The sequence below is a fragment of the Crocuta crocuta genome, unplaced genomic scaffold (assembly GCF_008692635.1).
Source record: "Crocuta crocuta isolate KB4526 unplaced genomic scaffold, BGI_CrCroc_1.0 scaffold176, whole genome shotgun sequence".
NCBI classification, from domain to species: Eukaryota; Metazoa; Chordata; class Mammalia; order Carnivora; family Hyaenidae; genus Crocuta; species Crocuta crocuta.
Genome location: NW_027531905.1, coordinates 8,305,521 through 8,331,410, shown reverse-complemented (window position 1 = coordinate 8,331,410; position 25,890 = coordinate 8,305,521). Strand labels below are relative to the sequence as shown.

At 34.8% G+C, this 25,890-nt stretch overlaps 1 protein-coding gene across 1 annotated transcript in view; it reads right to left on the bottom strand.

The window, feature by feature from the left end:
• Window positions 1-25,890, bottom strand: part of SOX5 (SRY-box transcription factor 5) — a 550,850-nt gene that overhangs the window by 352,510 nt on the left and 172,450 nt on the right. The gene's annotated exons all lie outside the window — the stretch shown is intronic.

Genomic DNA, 25,890 nt, shown 5'->3' with positions numbered 1-25,890 from the left:
AGTTTGATATTTGCTTATAGCTTATTAAGAATTGAATAAATTTTACAAATGCTGCTAATCTTGAAACATTTGAGGATTTTTATTCCTTCACCTCCCCCATTTATTTCTAATATCACACATGCAAAGTGGTAAAAAAAGTGAAAATATAAAAAAATATTTCAATTTTAATTTCCACAATGCAATGAAAGATTTAGATGTGGATTCTCAGACTTATTTGCTCTTTAGAATACCTAAGTGAAAGAAAAATCAAATAAAGATGTTTTGTTTTAATGAGTTAATGCCTATTAGAAAATCCACTTAGACAATAAAAAATTAAGCATTTTTTTTAAGTCTGACTAAAAATACTATTAGATAATGGTTAAAAATACGTGGCAATTCTTAAGTAGATAGTTCCCTTTCCTTTCACTTCAGATTTTATATAGAAGTAGTATAGAGTTGAAATTTCTTTTCTTTAAAATTTTTAAATGTTTTTAAAATTTATTTCTGAGAGACAGAGAGAGACAGCGTGAGCAGGGGAGGCTCAGAGACAGAGGGAGACACAGATTCTGAAGCAGGCTCCAGGCTCTGAGCTAGCTGTCAGCACAGAGCTCAATGTGGGGCTCGAGCCCACGAGCTGTGAAATCATGACCTGAGCCGAAGTCGGACGCCCAACCGACTGAGCCACCCAGGTGCCCCTAAAATGTCTAATTAAAGAAAAAAGCCTCTCTTGTATTTACAACTTGATCTGACCTTGAAAAAGTTGTTATTTTTGCTTAACAAGAGTGTTACAGAATCATCATTCTTATTCTAGACCAGGCAGGAAAGTCTTAACTGCCATACTGCTTCTTTCAAATAAAACCTTGATTTTTAAATTTAAAATTTACTATGAAAGAGATCTCCCTAATCAGTGCTGAATAATACTATTTGTAGGTTAAAATTTTCAAAGGAATCGAGTATTTGAGTACTGCAGATACTCTACTAAGAATAAGAGCACAGCTGGAAAAAAAAAAAAAAATAAGGTCCCTGGAATCAGACAAACATAAATTAAAATACTGATTCTACTACTTACTAGCCATGAGACTTACCTTTAATCTATCTCCATTTATTCATCATTAAAATGAAATGTAAATATGTACTGGTAATGCTTTTTGAGACTAAGCTGTGTACTGTATGAAAAATGACTTGTAGAGCATTTAGCACAGAGTAGACACTCTATAAACCCACAGACATTGTTTACTTTAAAACTTCAGGGGAGCCTGGGTGGCTCAGTCAGTTAAGCATCTGACTTTGTCTCAGATCATGATCTCATGGTTCATGGGTTCAAGCCCTGGATCAGGCTCTATGCTGACAGCTCAGAGCCTGGAGCCTGTTTTGGACTCTGTGTCTCCCCCTCTTTCTCTGCCCTTTCCCTGCTCATGCTCTGTCTTTCGCTGTGTCTCAAAAATAAACAAACATTAAAAAAGTTTTAAAAAATTAAAAACTACAGGGTTACCTACACCTCCTTTCCTCAAAAAAAACAAAACAAAAAAGAAAAAACCCAAACCAAAACACTCTAAGACGAGGAAAGCAGATTGCTTTCCAAGAGTTAAACCATAAAATCAATGAGAAATATGAAATCTCCTGATGAGAAATGCTCCCTGGCCAATCATACTTAACAACAATCTGATGAAACATATTAGCAACCATAAAGAAGTAATACTAATAGCATAAATCCTCATCAGCTGAATAACAGAGAGAAACGAAGAAATGGTGGCTACAAAGCAAGCATTATCTAAAGGAGAAGTAGACTGGGCGATCACATTACAGGTATCTTTAGCTATTTCTCAGCTCATTACTACAGTTTACTCCAAGTATTCTCTAAGTATGGAGAGAGGAAGCAATAGTCTAGAGGTGGAATGGTGCTAGTCTCATTGGCATTGGCAACACCACATCTATCACCAAATTGAAACATTAAAGTATATGTAATAACTCTAAACACTAGAGATATTAACTGCCATTGTTCTGCTTCTATGCTCTCTAAGCAGACTTCCGATTGCCATGTAGAAAATGTGCTGACAAGAAGAGATTTAAAATTATTTAAGGTCTCTGTGAAGTGATTTATCAGAGTAAATCTATAAAAGGACTTTTAACAATTTCTTGTTTTACACATAGTTTGATTATAAGGAAACTATGCATTTATTATACCAGCCATAGTATTAATGGTGTGTGTAAGCATTATCACTGTTGGTGAAATTAATAAATTGGGATTCTGGTGTCTACTTCAGTCTTGTGTACAATAAGTCTCTTACTGTCCAAAAACTCCAGGCTACTGGCAAAAGCTAGCTCTGGGTTGTTAAAGTAGAAAGCTAGATCAGCTGGCTTTTCCTATGTTAATACAATTCTATGACCTTCAGAAGGCATGACTTTTTGGCTGATTCCTGCTTTATGTATAGCGTTATTAATGATTATGAAAATTGAAAGTCCAAAAGTAAACCTAAAGTAGATACAGTAAATAGTTAAGACACTGCTACTCTTCTCAAAACATATCATTTCAATATCTAAATTATCTTCATATACCATTGGATAGTCTCTCTTTCTATATATATCATTCTATGGAGCAAAAGCGTTAAGGTCTCAAACACTAAACATGAAGGAGTCGTGATGCCAGAAGGCAAATGATCCTAAACAATTACATATTTCATGCTTATTTCAATTCCATTTTCAGACACTTACAGAATGTTCTTAAGGCGCTCAAGATAAGAATCTTTTTATATAGTTCAGGTAAAAGATTTCTTAAAGATTAAAAACATATTGTGATAAAAATGTCGTAGTTCAAAAATAGGCTAGTAAGTCAGAAAAAAGGTAAATACTTAAATTATATAGAGAGCTATCAGTATGCTTATATTCATCTTTTGTCTGACTCGTAGTACCTCTAAAAATATTGATAACAAATCACCAATAGTGTTAGATTCTTAAATTTTTGTTCATCCACCAAACACTTCCATTCTGGACAGAAGAAAGTCTCTTTAATTAAAAAAAAAAAAAAAAGTAAGTGCTTTCAATATTATGTTATTGTTTATTCCGGTCTCCACTTTATTTATCTCTGATGTTTCTTTATTAGGGATTTCCTTCCTCTACTAAATTTCATCTAAGTTTTTTCATTTTTCTAGTTCCTTGTGGTCTAATGTTTATTTGAAGTGTTTTCTTAATACAAGCATTTATAGCATAAATTTCACTCTAACATCTGCTTTTGCTGCATCTCATAGGTTTGGGATATGGCATTTTCCTTTTCTTTGGTTGTGAGACATAGTCTGATGTCTTACCGTTGAAAAATTTTTCTACCATTGGAATGGTTAAGCTTCTACTTTCTGTCAATGTTTGCTTCACGTATGTTGAAATTCTGTTTTACCCGTGCATATAGCAATGATTATATATTCTTGATATAAAACCAAATAATAAAGGAAGATACATAATGAAAAGTCACCCCGACTTTCTATATATTGTTTATCTGGGATGCGTAGGGCTCCAATTCCTGCGACTGCTTACGTGACATGGCTGCGTGGCAGTGCATGGATGCTTTGGAACATCTGAGGATCTAGGCTGGAGTATGCTATGATGTACTGACCCAGAGATGATTTTTGTCATTCCTGTGGTAGGCGCTAGACTTGCCAATGAATAAAACTCAGGCTTCAAAGAAAATGGCATGAGACATACAAATATAATCGAGTGTGAAACTAACCCGTGGAGCTAATGATGATATAATAGAATCTTTAAGTCAGTTTTGTGTATGGACAAGAAAATCGTGAAAGAACTGATGTCTAATTCTAGGGCAAAAGGGAATCTTCCAATCAATACCATTTACTGATCACTTACTATGTGCAAGACACTTACCTAGCGGGAATAAAAATGTGCAATTTAAGCTCACTGCTTTAAAAGATTTATGCACTGGTTGAGAAGACCTGGAGAAATAATAATGAATGACAGTACAGATTAAGGGCCAAACAATACTACTTCTAAGCACTTGAGGGCTTCAGGAGGACCAGAGGATCCTGGAGTACTTCCAGGAATGGTTGACCAAATGAGTTTGGGAAGGCAGGGGAGAAGTTCAAATGGAAAGCCTGGGATAAATGGAGAGGGAATTTCGTGTAGCAAGTAATGATACAAGCAAAGATGCAGAGGTACTTTTAGAAAGTACTCAAGACTCAAGCTTACTTGGGAAAAAAGGGCATTGAGGAGTATGGACTACATCCTGTCTTTAGCCTATAACATTCCTAGAGTTGCTAGGATACGTGCATGAACAGATAAGAAACGGCCTCCCTTGTAAGGGGCAGCTTGCTTTTACACAAAGTCACTTTCCCTTTATTTGTCCTTGTAGCAGTCTGCATAATCAGGCCACGCTAGTCCATACGTGAAAGTGATTTTAAAACTATTGGAGTCCTTGACTATTGACTAAGGGCTCTCTGGGTGCACTGTCTTCACTCTGTAAGTAGGATGTCTCCAACTGTACTCAGACATGCAGCAAACTTAAGGATCGGGAACAGGGTGTGAGACTGAAGCAAACTAAACCATTGGTTCTCAACCTTGGCTGGAAACTAGTATTAAATAGTCCTGCCTGAGTCCCACCGCCACACAGTCTAATGTTATTGGTGCTGGTGTGGAGGTGGGGTATCCAAATTTTTTAAAGCTCCCAGGTGATTCTAATGCGCAGTCAAGATTGCAAGCCTTCTGTAGGAGTCAGGCTAATCCTCCTCACTCAGTATTTCCAAATTGCAATTCCTGAAGCCTGTGAATATGTTACCTTAGAAGGCAAAAGATACTTTGCAGATGTGATTAAGTTAAGGTTATTGATACAAGATTATTTTGGCAATTCTGGGTGGGCCCAAAGTAACCATAAAAGTCCCTATAAAGAGGGAAGACAGGAGAATCACAGTCAGAGTGAGTGATTGGAAGATACTTCCTAGCTGGCTTTGAAAATGGAGGAATTGGGGCCATGAGCCAAGGAATAAAATTGGCCTCTAGAAGCTAGAAAAAGGCGATAAAAGAATTCTCTCCCAAAACCTCTAGAAGGAAGGAGCCCAGTGACTGGAAGACTTGTGACCTTTAGTACTGTAAGTGTATATATTTGTATTGTTTAAACCACTAAACTTGTGCTAACTTGTTGCAACAGCAACAGGAAACTAATACACAATATACACATTATTTCTTTCCCAGCTGGTATTTTCTCAGTCTGAAATCTTCTTAACCCAGATACACACTCGCCTGCACTCTCACTCCATTTAGTGCCAACATCACTTCCTAGTCAAGCTTTCCTTGGTCACTCCTCCTGAACCAGCACCTCCTTGGTGTCTCTATTTAGCACCTTGCCCCCCCCTTTTTTATTATTTTTTTAAATTTTTATTTATTTATTTATTTATTTATTTTTTATTTATTATCTGTCTGTCCCACAATAAGACCCAAGAGGGCAGACTTCCTTTTTGTTCAGAGCTTCTTATCCAGGACTTAGAATCCTTTCTGAAGATAGAAGTTTTCTCAAGAAATATCTGTTACCTGAAAGCTACCATCTAAAACCAACAACTCTCTTACTATTCTCTACCTATGGATAGTTGTAAGATCTGGTCTTACAGGATAAGCATGCTTAGAAAATGTCTTCATATTGTCAGAGAAAAAGGAAATCCAGTTCAGGGATAACAGTATCCTTTTAAATAATGTCTGTATAAAGGAAATGGTAAGCCTGGTTAAATTAGGTTATTAAAATACTCGTGAAAAAAATCTTAGTTATTTTTTAAATGTATAGTATGTAAACTATAAACATGAAGTAATTTTATGAAAGAATCCTACATACTTAATTATTGCCAGACCTATTACTGAGGGATCACCTATTTACTATTTTTACAATATGTTCCTTGATGCAATTCTAAAAAAATGACAGCACGAACCAGTGAAAGGAGTTCATATATGGAACAAACATAAAATGGAAGATGTAGAATAGGAAATCACTTTCCTTCAATAATAATTTCTCTTCAAAGTTTTTCTTTCTCTAAATATTTTAACTTTTGGCTGATGAATTCAGAGATAAAATCCTAAGAAGCAGTGCCTTCTACTGGCTATTCTTTTGGAATGATGATAGTATTTCTTGTAAAGTTTGTAGTTAGGTATAAAAACTTCCAAAAATAAAGTATCTATAAAGAACAAACTCAAATTCCTGGTCTTCTACAAAGCCTTCCCTTCCCATCATGGTTGAAGTGACTTCACCCCACCTTGAACATCATTAATTCTCATTATTAGCCACATGAAAAACTAAATATCTGTATAACCTATGACATTCATTCAACAGTTTATTTTTTCTTTTCTTCTTCTTAGTACATACAGTGTCTAAAACTAGAACACAAACACTTGAAATGCAAGAATGTAATTTTTTAAATTTCTTAGATCCTCCACGACATCCAGCATGTCTTTCACTTAATAAGATTTCAGTAAGTACAGTTCTGCTTTTAACCATTTCACCTGATTTTCCGAAGATTAATGCTAAAGGTATGACTGTATGATAAAGGTCTTTCCAGACTGTGCGGTGTTTCTTTTTTCTTTCCCCCAAATAGTCCAATCCTCTATGCTGAATGAGATACAATTAATTATATGGCAACACAATTTCTAGCACATAGTTGGCACACAGTGTATTTTTCTATGAATAAATAAATGAATTGCATGAGTGTCTATTTTGTGCCAGGCAATTTATCTTTATGTTATGGAGGAAACAGGCAACTTAGATATGAAGACCCTTCTGGGTTACTGCTAAGGAAGTACAGTTAAGATGGAAAGAGAAGCTATATACCCACTCATCCATCCATTCATTAATGGAAGAATATTTATTGAAAGACTACCATGTGCCTGCAGATAAAAATGTAATTAAGAAATCAATAAATTATATTTTAAGGTAAATGACTTTTTATAAATGTGAGTGCTATGGGAGACAGATAATAGAGAGGTGATGTCTCACTAAAATAATCAGAGAATGCTTACTACAAATTACAAGAATTCAACAGGGTAATGAAGGATGGGTCCGATGTCAATAGACACAGAGAAGAAAAGAAGCTTCCAGACAGTAAAAATGACATTAGCCAATTAAAGAAATTTATAGAATGATATGGGATGGTGAGAAGAATGGTTTAGGTTAAAGCAGGAATTTCTAGGAGGACTAAATGCCAATAAGGATGAGAGGCAGGGGCTGGATGACAATGATTCTGGTTAAGTCCTGTCTCTTTTAAATGGCTAAAGCAAATTTTGAAAGTGAAACTGAAGGCAGAAGGGAGATGGTGATGGTTTGTGAGCCCCAGAGTAACACAATCAAAACTGTATTTCAGAAAGAAAAATCCTCATAAATTAGTAACTGCTCGAAGGCTGAGGATGGGAATCAGAAAAGGTGAGTGAGATAATTCAAACATAAAGAGACGACTGGGCTGTATAACTTAGAGAACAATACCGCTAATTAGAAATATATAAAAATTAGAAAGCAAGGTCAATTTGGAGGAAAATATGAAATCCAGGTTGAGAAAGAAATCTTTATCGATTGCAAGATTTTAAAAAAGAAATAGCAGGCACCCAGAAATGCACAACTTGTGTGGAAGGAACTAAGGCAGCATGGTCTTCTAAACACCAGTAGAGAGTTTACCGATAATTGTAATTGTTGCTGATTGACTTCTTCTACAGTGCTCCAACTCAGGTGATTTATTATTCTTGTTTTATTAAATAGGAAATAGAGTCGCAAATTAGATACGTATCTTTTCTTACACTATTTGGTCTCTGCACTATAATAGGCAGCAGCTCAAGCATAGACTTGCCTCTCCAAGGGAAAAACTGGAAAAAAAATAGAATGAGGGGGAGGAAGCCTTGCTGTCCATCCTAGTAAGGGGGATCCATGTATAACAAGGATTAGCAAAAACACAGAGAAGTCAAAGTGATAGGCAAAGCAGCATAATTTTTATTTAAACAATTCTACAAAACCAAACATTTGTTAGATGAACTTCCAACACTCTCGAACATGATATTTATTTAACTTATAACGTCCATTAATTGCTTTCCTAAATAACTGTTTTCACTATTTACTCTCATGTTAAATTTCAAGCATAGCAGAATGCATTTTTAAAATGATAGAAAATATTTGAAGGATTCATCGTAAGGGAATAATATGGGATATTAAAAAATAAGATAAAATAACTGACAATCCTTCATACCCACAGATTATACTGCTTTTCTAGAAGTTATGAGCCTCAAGTTTTTCTAGTAATAAGATATTTGTACAAGACATTTACATATACTTGTCTGGTATCTTCTGTAATTAAGGTTGTTGTGAGAAAGCTAATCAAGAATTAGGAATTAAACTCAACTGTTTATCAAAGATATTTTCACAATAGAATATTACTTATCTAATAAGGGAAATCAACACAGACATTTAGCATGAATAGGCAGATTTTTATCCAAATGAGTGAAAGAGCAAATACTTCTGAGTGATTTATAAACACAGAATTACAAAAAATTTAGCAGATCATTTAATTAAACAAAAATAGTTTCATTATTCTTATCTATGAATTTCAATTCTTATTATTCCTATTTCCTGGTTTAGTCTTTCGGCTAAGATGTTTTGAACATCTTCGTTTTCCTACTAAGACTCAGCTTTGTGTTTACTTTGTGAACATTCCATGTCAATTTTGTAAACAAGTCTGTCATATATAATATTCAGAAGCCTTTTAAGTTGTTGAAACTTTGTGGTAAACATGCAGACTTTCAACCTTGTATAATTTTTTTTTCTTTTATCCATAAATCCTCCTTGCCATCATTTTCTGATACAGAACATGCCAATCTCTATGCTTCTCTACCCTTTACTTCCCACATACAAAGACCTCATTCATTATATTGTTATTTAGAAGCATGAACAAGTTCATCAGGTCCTGGCGTAAACTATAAATGGAAGTAGAGACACAGATTTCAGAGAAATATACAAATGGACAACACCAAGTAATAGATAAGACTAGACTCCCTTGTCACCCTGAGTACACATTTCATCACTAGAATAGAAACTTATTTCTACTAGTGTTTATAAACAAAACTTAACATACTGTTGAAATCTAAAAACAAAAGTAATTTTGAACTACAGCTACGTAACAGTAAATTCATTATTCTGTTCTGAAATATAATTTTAATTTATAGAAAAAATGTTGATACGTGTAAAAATTTAAACTGTACGTAAAACTGCTAGTTACAAATGTTATAGTCATCAAGAAATTTCAAAGGGAACTTTACCAAGGGCCTGTGTTTACCTTGTCATATGTTTAGTTTCTGGGATGTTCTCTGCATTGACATCAAGTAGTTCACTATACCATCCCTTCTTTCTGATAAGAATAGCACCACTTTTAACTTCTTCACCACCTTCGTGCCCTTCTCTTGACTGGGATGTCTGCCCTTACCAAAGAGCTTCCACAGACTTGTCCGGCCCCTCAAAGAGTCGGAGATGAAGGGAAGGGAAGTATAAGAACAAGCAAAAAATGAGGAGGTACAGGGTTCTTTGCAAAGGGGTGGTGACAAAAAGCAAAAGTACAGATGTTAAAGAGATATAAGACTGAGAAGTAGAATTTAAATCTTTTCAGTACCTGAAAGAAATGAGTATCTCTTTATGAGTTGGGCACAGGATCTTTCAAAAGTGCTTGAATCAATGTGCCTAGAGTAAGCAATAAAATTAACTGTAAAAGTACATTTGTTTTCTAAGCAAGAGAGAGAGAGACACCTGAAGGTAAGCATTTGGACCCAGTTTATGATAGCCAAATTCCATCCTACAACGATTCAGAATTCAAAATCCGATTCTCTCCTTTCTTTTCTTACTATTTCACTGAAAATTGCAAATCACTAAAAATTCACTCCAAAATTAGACCATGCATTATTGGATGAACACTCTCAGAAAATTTTCTAAATAAAAAGATTGCTTTATTATGAGTAACATAATAGTTGGGTTCTAGAGCCAAAATTTATCTAAACAAATGATCTGCCAGCTAAAACTTCTCATCTTTAGGTTTTATTGTGTTATTTTAAAATTAATCCACACTTGCTAAGTGCCTAAAACAATAGTATTCCTGATAAATAAAAAGGTACAAAGGGTATTAAATTTAATTAAACCCTATTGTAAGCATTCCCTAATGTTCTACTACTTAGAAAAGTTTATCCTAAGTCTGACAAGACTGAAGGAAAACTGGTTATGAGAACATTTGATTCCTAAATACAAAGTCACTTTCATAAATTGGAGAGAGAGGAAACGTTTTTACAGAATTGTACATTTTTTAAAAGATTACTAAAACTTTTCGCATGATTTACAACACAAGAATATAGCAATGAGTACACCTAAAAATATATCCTGACTTTTTGACTTCTTTAATAATTATTATAATTTTATCTCCTCATCAAAAAATAGAAGCACCTAAATTTGAGGTAGTAAACATTTTATCACAGAATCTTTTCAGATGTCAAAAACACTAAATTTCCGCCAAATCTACCTGAAGGAAACATAACACAAATGATTAAGACCTTTAAGTGTTGAAGAGAAATTTCTTTTAAGTTGTAGGTAAAATGACCAATTACAGGAGTTGGGAAGAAAACAATACCAAATCCTAAACAGCAATTTGCTGTGAATTACATCATTCATGTATTGGTATACATTTGTCATTACTCAGAAACAAACAGAAAAAAAGAACATTTAACCTTCGTCTGTCTACAGGTTAAAAGTGTCAAAGCCCTTTTATTCTGATTATTTATAAATTACTTTGAACAATCTAGCATTAAGATTTGTGGTTCTAAAACTTGTTATTCCAGTTAGAAAGGGTATCCTTTTTGAGGAAATAAAAAGCTTTTTCCATTGGAGTATGGGTTTTGCCTTTCTGACAGCTCCAAGTCCACAGGATGTGGAAGGATGATTTAAATTTTACATCAAAATTGTGACTGCACTAGACTTTTTCCCCCTTCTCAAGGGAGGCATTGTTCTTGCCTTTCCATAACCAGGCGTGACAGCGCCAGACTGGAGTCACACGGCTGGTCTCTGAGTCAGCGTGAAAGTGCTCACCTCCTGAGTTTCCCCAGATGCTCGGCTCCTTGTGGGTCTGCGAGCTGAGCACTGAGGAGCCACACTCCATTCCTGGGACAGACAGAGGATTGAAGGGGAAAAAAATCTAGGGACTAGCACAACTATCTCTTCCAGTATGTGCTGTGAAACTCTTTAATTAAGAGTTTGATAAGAAGTAACAATAAAAAATAAAACTACTGTGTATTTAATATGAGTACCATTTTTCTGAACCAAAAGTTGGGACAAATTGTTTAACAAGTAGTTGTGTGGTTCTGAGTTAAAGAAATGAAGAAAGTTTAAAAAGTCAGAAGTCTTTAATATTTTTCTGAGACACATGGTTGCCACATGTATAAATTTGAGGTTATAGACAGCTGGATAGAATAGTGAACAAATAATATATGAAATGCGTATCTATTCTCTGGATCTCTAAAATGTTACCTTTAAAAGTTGTCTGCAGAATCCCTGGAAAGGAACAATCTTTTCTGCTATCACAATAATTGATAATGAAACAGGGATGAATTCTATTTCTATTGTTCTGTCCTCGAATGAACCTTTCAGGGAAGCTTGAGAGATGTCTGTATCATTTTTAAACATTTTTTTCCTAATCTTTATTTATTTTTGAGAGTGAGAGTGAGTGGGGTAGGACAGAAAGAAAGGGAGACACAGAATCTGAAACGGGCTCCAGGCCTTGAGCTGTCAGCACAGAGCCCGACGCTGGGCTCACACATATGAACTGTGAGATCATGACCCGAACCAAAGGGGATTCTCAACCGACTGAGCCACCCAGGCGCCCTGAGAGGTGTCTGTATTTTGTGTATATGGGTGATCAAGTGTGTGTGTTTTGGGTGAGAGTTGGGGGGAGAAACAGAGACAGACAGACAGACAGACAGACAGAGGCAGAGAGAGAAAGGCAGAAACAGAGAGAGAAAAAGAAGAGGAGGGGTGGGAGAAGACTCTGCTGTCTAATGATATGTTAATGGAAATTAATTTTCTTATCTCATGGACCACTCTATTAAGGATCTGACAGCACCATCTCAATCATAATCATGTGCTAACAACTTCCATTTACTATGTAATTCAAAAGGATTGGTTGAGATTTTATATATTTTTGAAGAAAAAAAAATAGAAGCAAATTCCACCCAATTTATTAGCCCATATAAAGTAAAGGGAAAAAAGCCAAAGGAAATGTAATTCCTAAATATTACTACTACAGTGAGTAGCACTAATCTCTTAGTTATTGCTTTCCAAAATAATGCTGGTCAATTTTTTTCATGTTCTCAGGAGGATATGAATGTCTAGAAATGTTCACATGTGCACACACATGTGGGCATGTTTGCAATAGCCTATAATAATAGTTCACCATAATCACAGTGAAAGAAAACAGAGTTTCATTCTTGAACATCACTAGTCAGGTGAGGTGGATATGGGAAAATACAATACAAAACAAAACAAAACAAAATGGCTTTAAGTAGGAAAGAATATCTTCTTAGGCTTAATGATATTAATCTCTCTATAAAAATATCAGGTGAGGTGGATATGCAAAACTACAAACACAATACAAAACAAAACGGCACAGTTTTAAGTAGGAAAGAATATCTTCTTAGGTTTAATGGTATTAATCCCTCTTTAAAAATATCATATCACTTATTTTAATGACTTGGTCATTTTGACTCTCCCAGGAAACTCACCTTATGGCAGAACTTCAAATAGCATGTAAAATTTTATTTTTCAAAATAATATCCTTAAGTTCTGATTTTGTTTTGAGCCTCCCTCCCTTCTATCTCCTTATCTGAACTTCCTCTTAAAGTGCCCACCTCCACTCACACACTCTCTCTCTCACACACATTACTGGCTAAGTCTAAATAAATAGCAAATTGTTCCATAATCAAAAGTGACTTATTCTTAGCATGGTGTATGTCTTGAAATAAAATCTGTGGCATGTTTAATTTATTTAGGATCCAATAATGATGACAAAAATAATTAAGTAACCAATCTAGTTTTAATTTCTTTTGTTTTCAAAGGTCCTTGTGAAATCAAGCAAGTTAAGCCTTCAAAAGCAAACCTCTAGAGAATGGTGTGTGTGCGCGCATGTGTGTGTGCACGTGCGTCCCAGCAGAAATGAGAAAGGAGGCTCACAACTAAAAGGAATACAGAACATTATATCAGATTTGTTAAGAATGACTGTCTAAGTGGTTCAGTGAAGAAAAATATTAGGACCCTTACCCTCTTTGGAATCCAGAAAAGTCTGACAAGGAAAAGTTTATACATTGCTAAACAGTGGCCAATTTAGGGGAGTCTTTCTTTCCATGCCCCATACAGATTTGGTTACAGCTTGTTCCTACAACAGCTGTTGAAAAATGAATGAAGTAGAAAATATTTACATTGTATTCAAAATAGACAGCAAAGAACATATATACGGTGCAAAAATCTTTCCTAAGACAACAGCTTCTTGATGTGACTGACAGGCATACTAGGCAAAGACAGATTTTCTGAACCTCCCGACAAAATGAAGAATTTGCCATTATAATCATGAAAAGTCCAAAAGTAAGGGTGCGGTGCCAAAGACGGTGAGCATCTATCAACCCAAACTCCAAAACAGCGGGATGTAGCTATGGTTGATGTTATAAGAATGCTGAACCTCTCCATTGGTTCCTTTCATGCCAAAGCCTCTTTGCTTGGATGAATATGAATTAAATCCATAAGCTTTCTTATTTTTCTAGCTTGACCTCTAAACTCATTTTACATCTTAACTGTTTATCTTCTTCCCCCATTAATCTTTCTGGTTTTAGCATGTTCCCTGTTGTTTTTAGGGGGGAAAAAAAGTTTAAAAGCATGGCCCATACTGCCACTGTGGACGAGTTAGGAATGTTAACTCTTTTCTACAAAGGGGTACAAATTATTCAGTAGTAACCTAAAGGCTACCCATTTTTTTGCCCCTGAAATAAAAATGCAAAGAATACGGCACATATTGCACAAAAGACAGTCATCAAACTCTTATAAAAGTATGGTAAGTATGAAGACATAAAAAGACCCCACTACAAGTTTTACACTAGATTTCACACAGGGCTAAGTGTGATGTCACTATCAAATTTCCATTAAAATATTTAAAGTACGTCATAGAGATAAACTTTCTGAAATAGTTTTTCCTATTTACTTTCTCTTTTCAATCAGTTCTGTGGCTTAGGATATACAACACACATGCTCTTTAAGATACTATGTCACTATCATAGAAATGTCTAATTTTAGACTATAATTTTAGTCAGTAATATAATTGAATTCTTTCCCTTCTGTTTATTAAAATATAGTTGATAAGAAATTTCACTGATTAACACAATCCTTTTACTTTCAATACCATAAAATCTGTCAGTACAAAAACAAAACAAAACAAAAATTAAAGGTGTTCACTTTACAAATCCATAAAAGAAGAGAAAAACTAACCAAACAAAAGCATCAACACTTTAAAGCTGGAACCTTGCACTTCAGTCGTGTTTACCATTTACCATTTTATATGCAGTCTGCCATATTTTCTGCTGTTCTGTAGTATTTCCCCTGAAGCTTAACAAAGGCCCAGCTGTATAAACCAGTCTGTCAAAGAACATAGTTAAGGAACGGATAAAACAGGGAGGGGTGTCTTACTGGCTGACCACTGTCTGAGCTTATGAGGATAAAGGAGCCTTGGTGGAGAAAAGTAATCATCCATTGCTTTTTTTTTTTCCTTTTTAACCTCATTACCACATGCTAAAACATTTTTTCCACAACCCAAACACTCTATTCCAATCCCCTGTGACTTTGTGTTCCATAGGGGACAGAATCCTCCCCAACATCCTCTTCCCTTCTAGGCTTGTTTTTGTTTGTTTGTTTTGTTTGTTTATTATGCCGATTTCATGTTTATGGAGGCATGATCTGTTAAAGACTTCCTAAAATACCGGTTTCCTCTCCATTAAACCATCCGCACACAGTTCCCTGAAAACATTTTAAATGGCTAAATAAACTTACTTGTTTTGGATTCCTTTTTACCAAAATATTATCAACAGCTTTCCATTGCAAGATAGTTATTTCTGCTAAGGACTCTAGAAAATGACGTATTCCTTTAAAAGATAGTAAAGCATATATAACTGAGGTAGAATGAGAGATGAAACCCAGCATGTATCTTAACATTTTAAAGAACGTTTCCATAAAATACTTACTTAAAAGAGATTTGGCTACACGCACGCTCAGAGTGTGTAGCAACATGAGATATGGTCCTGAAGTCTGAAGGAAAGTTTAGAGTGAGCTAATTAATCCTCTCACAACCTCGCTCTCATGTGTCCAAGAACATCAAACTGTGGGGAAGATTTTCCAGAGATTTAAATATGCATTTCCTATTTTCAAGTTTGTCATTCTTACATACTTTGCTGACATTATTTATAAAGGACTGAAGCCAAATCCCACTCAAAGGGAGCTACCGAAACTGCACTGGTTAAAGAGTCAGCGAAACACAATAAATGCCCCAGGAAATCCCTGGGCAAGTGCCACCAGAACTTATATGGAGAGAACATATCAACTCTAAAGTTCGTTCTATTTCAGGGTGTCCTTTGAGGTTGGGACAAATATTTGAATGTTATTAAATCCTCTATTTATGCAAAGGCTGCTGCAGCCGCACTGTAAGACTTCTTCACCCTGCCCGGTCAATGACCTAGTGGGATTATCCTTTTTTAGAAGGGGTAAAATATGATTCTTTCACCCATCTGCATACTTTTCTATTCACCGTGAAATGTATATTTAGAATACAAAATGCATTTTCTTTAGGGTACACTATGAACTCCAGTTGCTTTCAGAGTCTACCTCTTCCCATATCCACGGCTGGTACAGGTACCAGAGCAATAGTCATTCATGTCCCACCCTGCTGCACTTGGTAGTCTGGTTTCTGAAATAACAGTGTCACTTGCTCCTAATAAATGTTTGGTTCTTATGAAACAATTGGAACTTATCAAAATATATCAAACCAATGCCCGCCTATATCATATTCAACTTATCATACAAGATAAATGGAATACAGGAGAAAAAAATCCCATGGCCAAAGGGAACATTGTTTAAACATTCACTTTTATATCATCATAAACTTCTTTCCNAAATAAAGTACTTACTAAAGTGTCTAGAAAGAGTTGCAGATAAATCTATCCGACTTTTATGAAACCCACCAAAATATTATCTCAAAAAAAAAGAAAATGAAGCCACTAAATGTAGTACCATTCTGTGATAAATTAATACTAATTACAATAATTATTATATATAAACCAAATTTTCCCAAAGCACCTGGGAGGTTCAGTTGGTTAAGCGTCTGACTCTTGATTTCGGCTCAGGTCATGATCTCCCCATTTGTGAGATGGAGCCCACATGGGAAGACAGAGTGGAGCCTGCCTGGGATTCTCTTTCTCTCTCTCTCTCTCTCTCAAAATAAATAAATAAACTTAAAAAAAACAAACTTTCTCAATTTCAATACACTTCCCAAAGAAAATATTTTAATTATAGTATAACATATCTTCATGTATACAAAGTTTTACATAAATCAGTAGCAGAATCTTAAACCTGCTCAATTGTGGTCTGTCCTATGTTTTTCTTCCACCTCTTTGCATTCTTGTTATTTCAAAGGATTTATTAATAAAAGCTTATAATGATTCAAATATATATAAAATGCTTTTTAAGATAATGCATACTTCTTGTTATTTAAATCTTCTTGCAAAATGCAAGAAGAACAATACTATTGTGGGAGGCCTCTAAAGATACTCACCAGGACATATTTTTTTTTTCCACTTTGGTTTTAGAGAAGAATGAATGACTCTCACTACTTGTGCATTGATACCTGCCAGTCGCTGTGCTAGATGCTGTACTATTTCTTGCTATCATAACTCTCTATTGGGCTACAGACTTAAATATAAGGGCTAAAATCAAAAACTTCTGAGAAGGAAACACACGGGTCAATCTTCATGACTGTGAGTTTGGCAATGGTTTCCTAGATTTGACACAAAAAGTAAAAATGACAAAAGAAAAAAAAAAAAGCATTGATAAATTGAACTTCCTCAAAATGATAAACCTTTGTGCGGGACCTGATACTATAAAGAAAGGTAAAAAGCAACCTAAAATGGGAGAGAATACTTGCAAATCATATATTTGATGAGGGACTTGCTTCCAGAATATATAAAGACTTCTAATAAGTCATATATGTATATATTTACATATACATACATATTTATATAAATTTATATAGGAATATCTAAAAAACCACTATGTACAACTCTTCTCATAAAAGACAACAATCCACTTTTTAAATAGGCAAAAGATCTGAATAGACATTTCTTCAAAGAAGATAATATAAATCACCAATAAGCACTTAAGAAAATGTTCACTATCATTAGTCATTAGGAAAATGCAAACTAAAAACCACAGAATGAAACCACCTTTCATCCACTAGGATGTCTACAATAAACAAAAGTCAGACAATGATAAGTATTGGAGAGACTGTGGAGACACTAGAACCATCACAGATTGCTGGGAGGAATGTAAAATACTGCTGTTGCTTTGGAAAACTTGGGAAGCTTCTAAATAGTTAAACGTAAAGTTATCATATGACCCAGCAATTCTCCCTTCTATGTATACACCTGAGAAAATTGAAAACATATGTCCACAGAAAAGCTTGTACACAAATGTGCCCAGCAGTCTTATTCACAGCCAAGGAAGTGGATACAACCCAAACATCTACCCTTTGATGAATGGAAAAACAACACGTGGCACATCCACACATGAAAATATTATTTGGTAACTAAAAAATGAATGTTGGCACATGCTACGACATGGGTGAACCTAAGAGGAAAAAGCCACACAAATGACACACAAGATATGATTCCATTGCTATGAAGTATCAAGAATAGGCAAATCTGTATATAAAGTAGGTCAGTGGTTGCTTAGGAAGGGGGTGTGGTGGGGACAGAAGACAAGAGAAGTGACTGCTAATGTACAAGATGGCTTTTACAGTGATGAAAATATTCTGAAATTAGAATGTGGTGATACCTGTACAACTCTGTGAATGTACTAAAAATCATTGAATTATATACTAAATGGGCTTGGTATAATAGTCTCAATAAAGCAATTTTTTAACACCACAAAGTAGACATTATTGCCTCCATTTTATCTATAGAAACTGGCTCAGAGCTGTTACATAATTTGATAGAAGTCTCAGTGAATTAGAATTTGGAGCTAGACCTGACCCAAATATCACCACATTTTCATTATAGAACATCTTTTTTTATGAAGGAACTTAAATATATGCTTTAAAATGGATTTTTTTCTCCAAAAAGTTAGAAGTATATTTATCATTTCTGTTGCTTGTGTTTGGATACAAGCTTTTATAGAACATTGTGGTTAGACCCACATTAAGCACAAGTCCTTTTTTTTTTCTTCTTCTTCTTCTCCTGACATTTTTTCATTAGGTTTTTTTAAGCACTCTCTCTGTAGCATCATCTTTTTGGAACTATAGTAAGCAAATAATTAATGATTGTTCTAAACGAAAACACTGTACAAAATCACAACTCATTCCTATGGCACACAGGGCACATGATATCCTATTCTTCCATATGTTCTCAGTGCTGGGTTATCTATTTTTATGTTGATTCTTACCAATGTCTTCATCTAAAAGTTTAGAAAAGATACGTGTTACCATACTGTCATCACAGTTCAGTCTGGAGCAGTTTAATCCACTACATCAATCCTGTGAACACAGGTAAAATTTTAGGAAGGTAACTTCACCTCCAGGTTATCTGAAGAAATGTCTAAAGGATTCACAGCCTTTGTAAGTAATTTGTGGGATAATCTGCAAAATAATTATCACTCAGTGTTAGTATGTGTTTTTTTCCATCTTCAGGGCTCAAGATTAGTCCATTTCCTATGAAATCAACTATTGTTCATGCTAGGTGTATATCAAGTCTTTAAAAAAATTGTAGAGGGGAAGCAGAATGGATACAGAAAATACAGAAGCTGACTGTATTTTAACATTTCCTTTTTCTAATAGTTTGTTTACAAATGCATTCCCGCCATTAAAAAAGTAGAGCATGATCCTCGATTATTACTATTCCATGATATATTTTAAGATTTGTTCCACTTATGATAGTAGCTTGAATTGATTTAGGTCAATTCAGCATAGGCTCAGTTAAATAGACATTGATTTGCCTGGACAAGTAACTCTAAACCAATGTAGAACTCAGCATTTCCTTGAGGTGCATCATGAGTAACTGTTCCAATTTTTATTTCTTTAAAGATGACTTAGACTCTAAGATGGTGGAGAACAAAGAAAAGCTTTAGATGGAAAAGGCACAGACATTTGGGTAATAGCAATACTAACTACAAAGTATGTAAATGTGAGCACTAAAGCAAAGGAGTGTATTGTTCCTAAGGACCCAGATACTTTAAAAATCACTGACATTACTAATTAAAGAATCGTTTTTTAAATCTCCGCTTGTAGTTCACATTTATTTATTTTCATCTTAGTTTAAATTAAGTACAATTTTTGTACTACAGTAAGTAATCTACTTGAAAATTCTACATTTAAATACAGAAACCTCACATCCTGGTCTTTCTCTCCATTACTGAAACACATCTAATAAACTTTTTAATCCAGAAAAGACTTTTTAAGCAAAATACAAGTGAATCTACTCACTTTGGATTTTGAAATTCATGAATTCCCTGTGAGCTACTAAGTTTGGATTATAGACTCTTTGAACCACAAACAATGTTACTCATTTTTCAGGCTCATGCAAGATCGAGCCTAGGGCATAGTAAACCAAACTGGGGCCTCGAGGTGACATTTAAGAACATGCGCTTTGATTAGACAAACCTGGGCTGAGCCATAGTTAGGCTATCTTCTGGCTCTGTGACTTTGACCATGTTACTTAACCTCTCTGATTCTCCGTTCTCTCACTATAGGAAATATAAATAGTGCATTATTTATGCATTATCGGGAAGTAAATGATTACAGAGTACATACAAAACCATGGAGCAATGTACCCAACACATTATATGTACTTAAAAAATGTTAGCTATTATTATTGTTGTTATTTGGAACTCAGTTGAATTGAACTGAATCTAATTTAAACCACTCAAGTGTAAAGCATAGTTAAGGTTAGGATATGACACAATCTAATTAGCTATGAGAAGCCATCTGTGTTTAATATATTTGGACCTATGAAAAGGAGCCAAGAGTTATTTTAATATTTCTATACAGCCAAAATTTTTATTTTTGAATAAAAAAATAAGATTTAGAACTCACTGCACAAGGCTCAGATTGCTGGAAAAGTGAGTAATCAAGATCTACTATGTGGCACTGCAGCATCTGGGCCCTTCAAATAATTTTAATTTCAATTTAAGTTCAAAGAAATCACTATTGAGTGACACCAAGAGCTTCACTAGCAGCCTTCCTACTACCAACCGACTCAAATCTCATTCCATCGCTAGGAATTCAGAATATGGTTTTTGCTGTGTGACATTAAATGCCAAACAACTTTTATAAAATATGTTCCTTCCACCTGCTTCTTGAGGGTAAGCTTAATCTCCTTAGGATAAAGGAGAGTAGGCTGTGTTTTAAAAGATTCAGTCACTGTAAAAGTGTCATTAGAAAATGCTATTCTTATCAATAATTTCCCCATTCTATGTGTAGGACTTAAGACTTCCAGACAAAGAAATGGGTTTCTATTGAACAGAGTATATGTAGAACACGGGTGCACTGTATTGCTGGACTTGCTACCGTTGCATTGTAAGGCACTCACAGTTTGGCTTAGAGAGATGCTTAGCATTTTATACAGCCATCTGAGTGAGAACCCTGAAGCAGAACCCCAAAGGGATAATTTTTATTTTTTTTATTTATTTATTTTTTAATATTTTTATTTTATTTCTAGGATAGAGAGAGACAGCGTGAACAGGGGAGGGTCAGAGAGAGAGGGAGACACAGACTCTGAAACAGTCTCCAGGCTCTGAGCTGGCAGTCAGCACAGAGCCCGATGTGGGGCTCGAACCCACGAACCGCGAGATCATGACCTAAGCACAAGTCGGGCGCTTAACCGACTAAGCCACCCAGGTGCCCCCAAAGGGATAATTTTTAAAAAATCAAACAATCACAAGAGTGAAAGAAAAAAGACCTACTAAGAATTTCTTTTTCCCTCTGTGTAACTATTTAGTTACTGAAACAGTTGATGAACACCACTCTTTATACATTATAATCAATTATTTTAACTACACCCATTCCCAAAATGACTCTGTAGTTCACCTAAAAACATTTTGCATTTCTAAAAAAAAAAAATGTTTGAAAACAATTGAGTTAGAATGTTCTGTCAATCAATTGGCAAGAAAATCAGTTGAAAATCTGCAGTTCCAGGTAGGTTTCTGCTGGCTATCACCAAAAAAGCAGACTGAAATAATAGCCACTTCAAAATGGAGTGATGTCAAGATAGTTTAAACACCACCAATTACTTGCCATATGGACTATATCCCCTCAGCTCTTGGAGTATTTAGAAACTATTCAGAATTAATAAGCACTGCTGTCATTGTACGGTCAAGAAATGTAAACCCTTATTCATATTTTGGAGGTGCTGTGGGTAAATATAAGAAACAGTAAAGAACTATAATCTAAGGGAAAATATATTCAAATTACATTGTCTATTGAACCTCAATGTTAGCAATGTTTTAATTGCCAACACTGGGTAAACTATGTTTTATAATAAAAAAAAACTAGGTAGCGTTTGGATTCTTGGAAACCCACAGAGCATTATCAAGGAATGCATTATTAGAATTCCCACTTCGGTGTTAACATGGGCATCAATCCAGGAGCCACCATAAAGTTCAGGTCTTAAATATTTTTACCACCTTGTGTATTAATTTCTGCCTCTGTGGAATTTCTATTAGGGATTTTTGAATATCTAAAAAGTATTAATTTCTAACATTGTATACACGGATGTGTGTGTGTGTGTGCGCGCGCACACACACACACTACATATGGCAATACAGATCAAAGAAAACTGTAGAAAGGTACCCTTCTGCTATGGCTCAACTGTTTCTTTTTTTAAAATTTATTTTGTGTAGTCTTAGGAGACAGACCCAGAACTATTCATTTAATATTTATTGAGTGTCTACTATGTACCAGGCTGTCCTATACTGAGAAAGCCAGCACAAACACAAATACTTACAATGCTATATAATATACAAAAGACTTACAAAGAGTGACAAGAAAATAAGAGTTAAAAGCAGACATTAAGAGAAGCTAGATTTAGGCTCAGTGTTAAAAAGAACCTTCTAACTGTCAGAGCCACCAAAAAAAGAACTGTCCCTAGAGATAATGAGATTCACAACACTTTAAGTCTAAACAGAAGACAGATCATGTATCAGAAATACTATAGAGAAGATTCACATGTATCTCTAAAAGTTGGGACTAGTTGACCACGCTGGTTCCTTCCAATGGTATTTTATTCTTCTTTAAAATAATGGGTATGATTTCCTAATACTTCTTTTATGGTATATATTATAGTGAGCACTGGAATTTAATGTCTCTAAGGTGAGAGTAGAAAATGTTGGAAAATGGAAATTATAATAGTATAAATAAAAAGTTTCATGAGAACCAATCATTTAGACATCTATTAATTATGGATAATTCCTCAAGAGTTGCTGGTTGATAATGTGAATACTTCATAAATTATACAGTATATTTTTCTTCACTTTTAAAGATAATATTATAAAACGGTGAATACGTTATATGAGTTGTATTCTAAGACTGGTACTAGATCAAAAATAATTAAGCTTTCTTTATTCTTTTTTCAAGTCATGAGCATGCATATTTAATATAAATACAGGCAGACATCTGAACATGTTATATGAATATTTTAGACCTACTAACAGCACAATTCATTATTTTCCTTGACTTTCTTTTTTTCCATTTCCTAATGAATTTTTAAGTTCTTTCATCTAGAACTTTTTTCCTTACTCGGAGTATTTCAAAGCATATGGTTCATAGGATTTCTAATTTGGGGTAACACAGGCAGCAACTGTAGCTTCCTCTCTTTCCTCTATGTGTCATGTAACCTTCTATTACAAAGAAGGGCTAATACCAAGTCTTAAATTATCAGTTAAAATACCTAAGGCCAGCAATGATCAAAATCTTAGGAACAACAAAAAACTAAGAATATAAATTTTACCCTATAACTCATCTCAGACAATGAATCTGATTCTCAGTTTGCTGACTATATTTCTAGGTGTAAAGGTTTAGTATATAGTAAGCCTCTGCTATATTTGAACATACCTTTCCAATGTTTTATTTGTTTCTATTTCAGGGACTTATACATAAAGAGAAAAGGGCTCCCAAAATCTGTTTTGTCTAAAGAGTTATTACAAAAATAATTCAAGGGGTGCCTGGATGGCTCAATCGGTTGAGCATCTGACTCTTGATTTCAGCTCAGGTCATGATCTTACAATGGGGACCAAGCCCTGCATTGGGCTCCATGCTGAGCATGGAGTGCACTTGAGATCCTCTTTCCCTCTCTCTCTGCCCTCTCCCACCTCAAAAACAAAACAAAACACAACAAAATTCAACTACAAATCAGGATGCATTGCAGGAAATCACAAAAATCCAGAGGCTGAAAGGTACTGGACAGGTAACATCAGTGAGTAGAGGACGTGACTGTGCAGACCGTGTTGGAAGGGGGTCCAAGTGACGAGAACACTGTAGAAAACTGCAGAATATATGCTGTGACTTTCCTAAAGCCACCAGTGTGACCAAGATATCTAATTATAAGGGGAAAAAAACAAACAAATCTGGATTTTTATCGGAAATATCCAATATTTTCATGTTAGTAAAACCCAAAGAAAAGTGACAAACACCAATAGCCAGTGGATCAATTTGTGTGACCTTTGGTTTACTGGTAATCTAAGAATGAACAGAATATTTGATATTAGAGCTGTTTCAGGCTGTGCCAGTATTCGCTGTCACTTCAGCTACAGTTCTTTAACTTAAATATGGTATTAACGACTGTAGCTAATACTTACATAGCACCTAATAATATATCACTCTAAATGAAATATATCTCTATACCTACCTACATGCCTACCTACCCATCTAATCTTCACAACCCTGGAAGCCATCATTATTCCTGCCCCTATCTGTCGCTGAAGAAGCCACAGAAGGGAGGCAGAGTGACTTACCCAAAGAGCTGGTAGGTAGCAGGTTAGGATTCAATACTCAACCTTTATCTCTAGAATCTACAATACTGTTTGTATTGCAAATATCTACGATGTGAGCGAAATACATAAACTACCTTTTACAAAAACACTACCTTAAAATGACTTATCTTCTGGCAAATATATATTTTGCCACCTATGAATGAGTAAGGCCGTCTGAAAAATATAATTTAGACTCCAAAATGCTGAAACCTTTGGATGATTTAGAAGGTTCATTATAATATTTGACACTTCAAGTATCCCAGAAAATCCTATGCACATGAGTAGTAGATTATTATAAATCTAACCTATTTTCTGTAGCCCTGTTGCCAAATATCAGCAGTTATCTACTCAGCACTCCGTTTGCCTAGCAGTCTATTCATTTATGCCACATTCTCTTCTCCGAAATAGTTTTTCTCACCTCTGTTAAAGAAAAAAATAAAAATATTAGTTGTAAGAAGTTTCTGAAAAGAAGTTTTTATTATAATAATGATTATTCTGTCAAAAACAACAGAAAATAATCCATATTTCTAATGATCTGCCATTCATTTAATTTTAATTGACTTGCAGTACAGTGTTTTAAATTCCCAAGTATTGTTTGTAGCTTACTTGGATGTGACCCTTGGTCTATTTCAAATGAGGGAAAAGCTTTGAAACTGCTCTGGTCTTTAAGGGAATCTGGTAACCTACCCAGGTAATTAATTCTCTAGATTATAAGAGACTAGCTCTAAGGTAAAATTCCCAGCTTGGATCAGTGACATTTCAGCTCCTGCCATCTCACTCCCCATTTCAATTTAGGCTCTATTTGAATATAGAAATCACAACTTTCACACAGATTACATATAAGTTGGAAGTAGAAGCTTCTTGACTTTGTTTCCATGAATCTTCTTAGGAAGAGCAAAAAGAAACAATAAGAATGTCACTGGCTTGATCCACGGACCTATCCTTTACTAGGTATGCCTGCCAAAAACCATTTGTAAGTGGAAGAAAATATATTAATGGACAAAATATGAAAAATCTTACTTAGACCTAAATCTCCATAGTAACTCTGAGGGCCTCGAAATAAGCAGTTTATAAAATATGTGTACAATACCATGATTTAAAACAAAAGTATCTTGCTTATTAAGATAAGGTCTATAAATAATGCTAAAAAAGGCTAATAATATGTGTCATGAAAGGAATATATAAAAATGCTCAAATAGATAACTAAGTAGACCTACTTTTCAACTGACAACTTTGTGAGTACAGAGACCATGTATATTTTCTTCATTTTTATGTACCTTGAACTAACATGGTGTTGACGCATAAAATATTTGTTGAGTGACTGTCTAAATACACAAAATAATTCTTCCATCAACATTGCTTAAAGAATTGCTAGCACATAATCCACCCAGTACACCTTTTTAAGGGAATCTAGGTTAGAATGGCTCAGCACTGCCAAGGAAGCCTAATAAAAAAAGTACAAAAATAATCAACAGGAGTAGTCCATCAATCAGAGGAGGTCTGATCATGATTAAATAAGAGCATTTAAAAAACCTCAAATTTCCGTTCATAAGTAGAATTTAAAGCAGCTGTTCAGCACGAAGCACAATGTCTGCCCTAAGAAT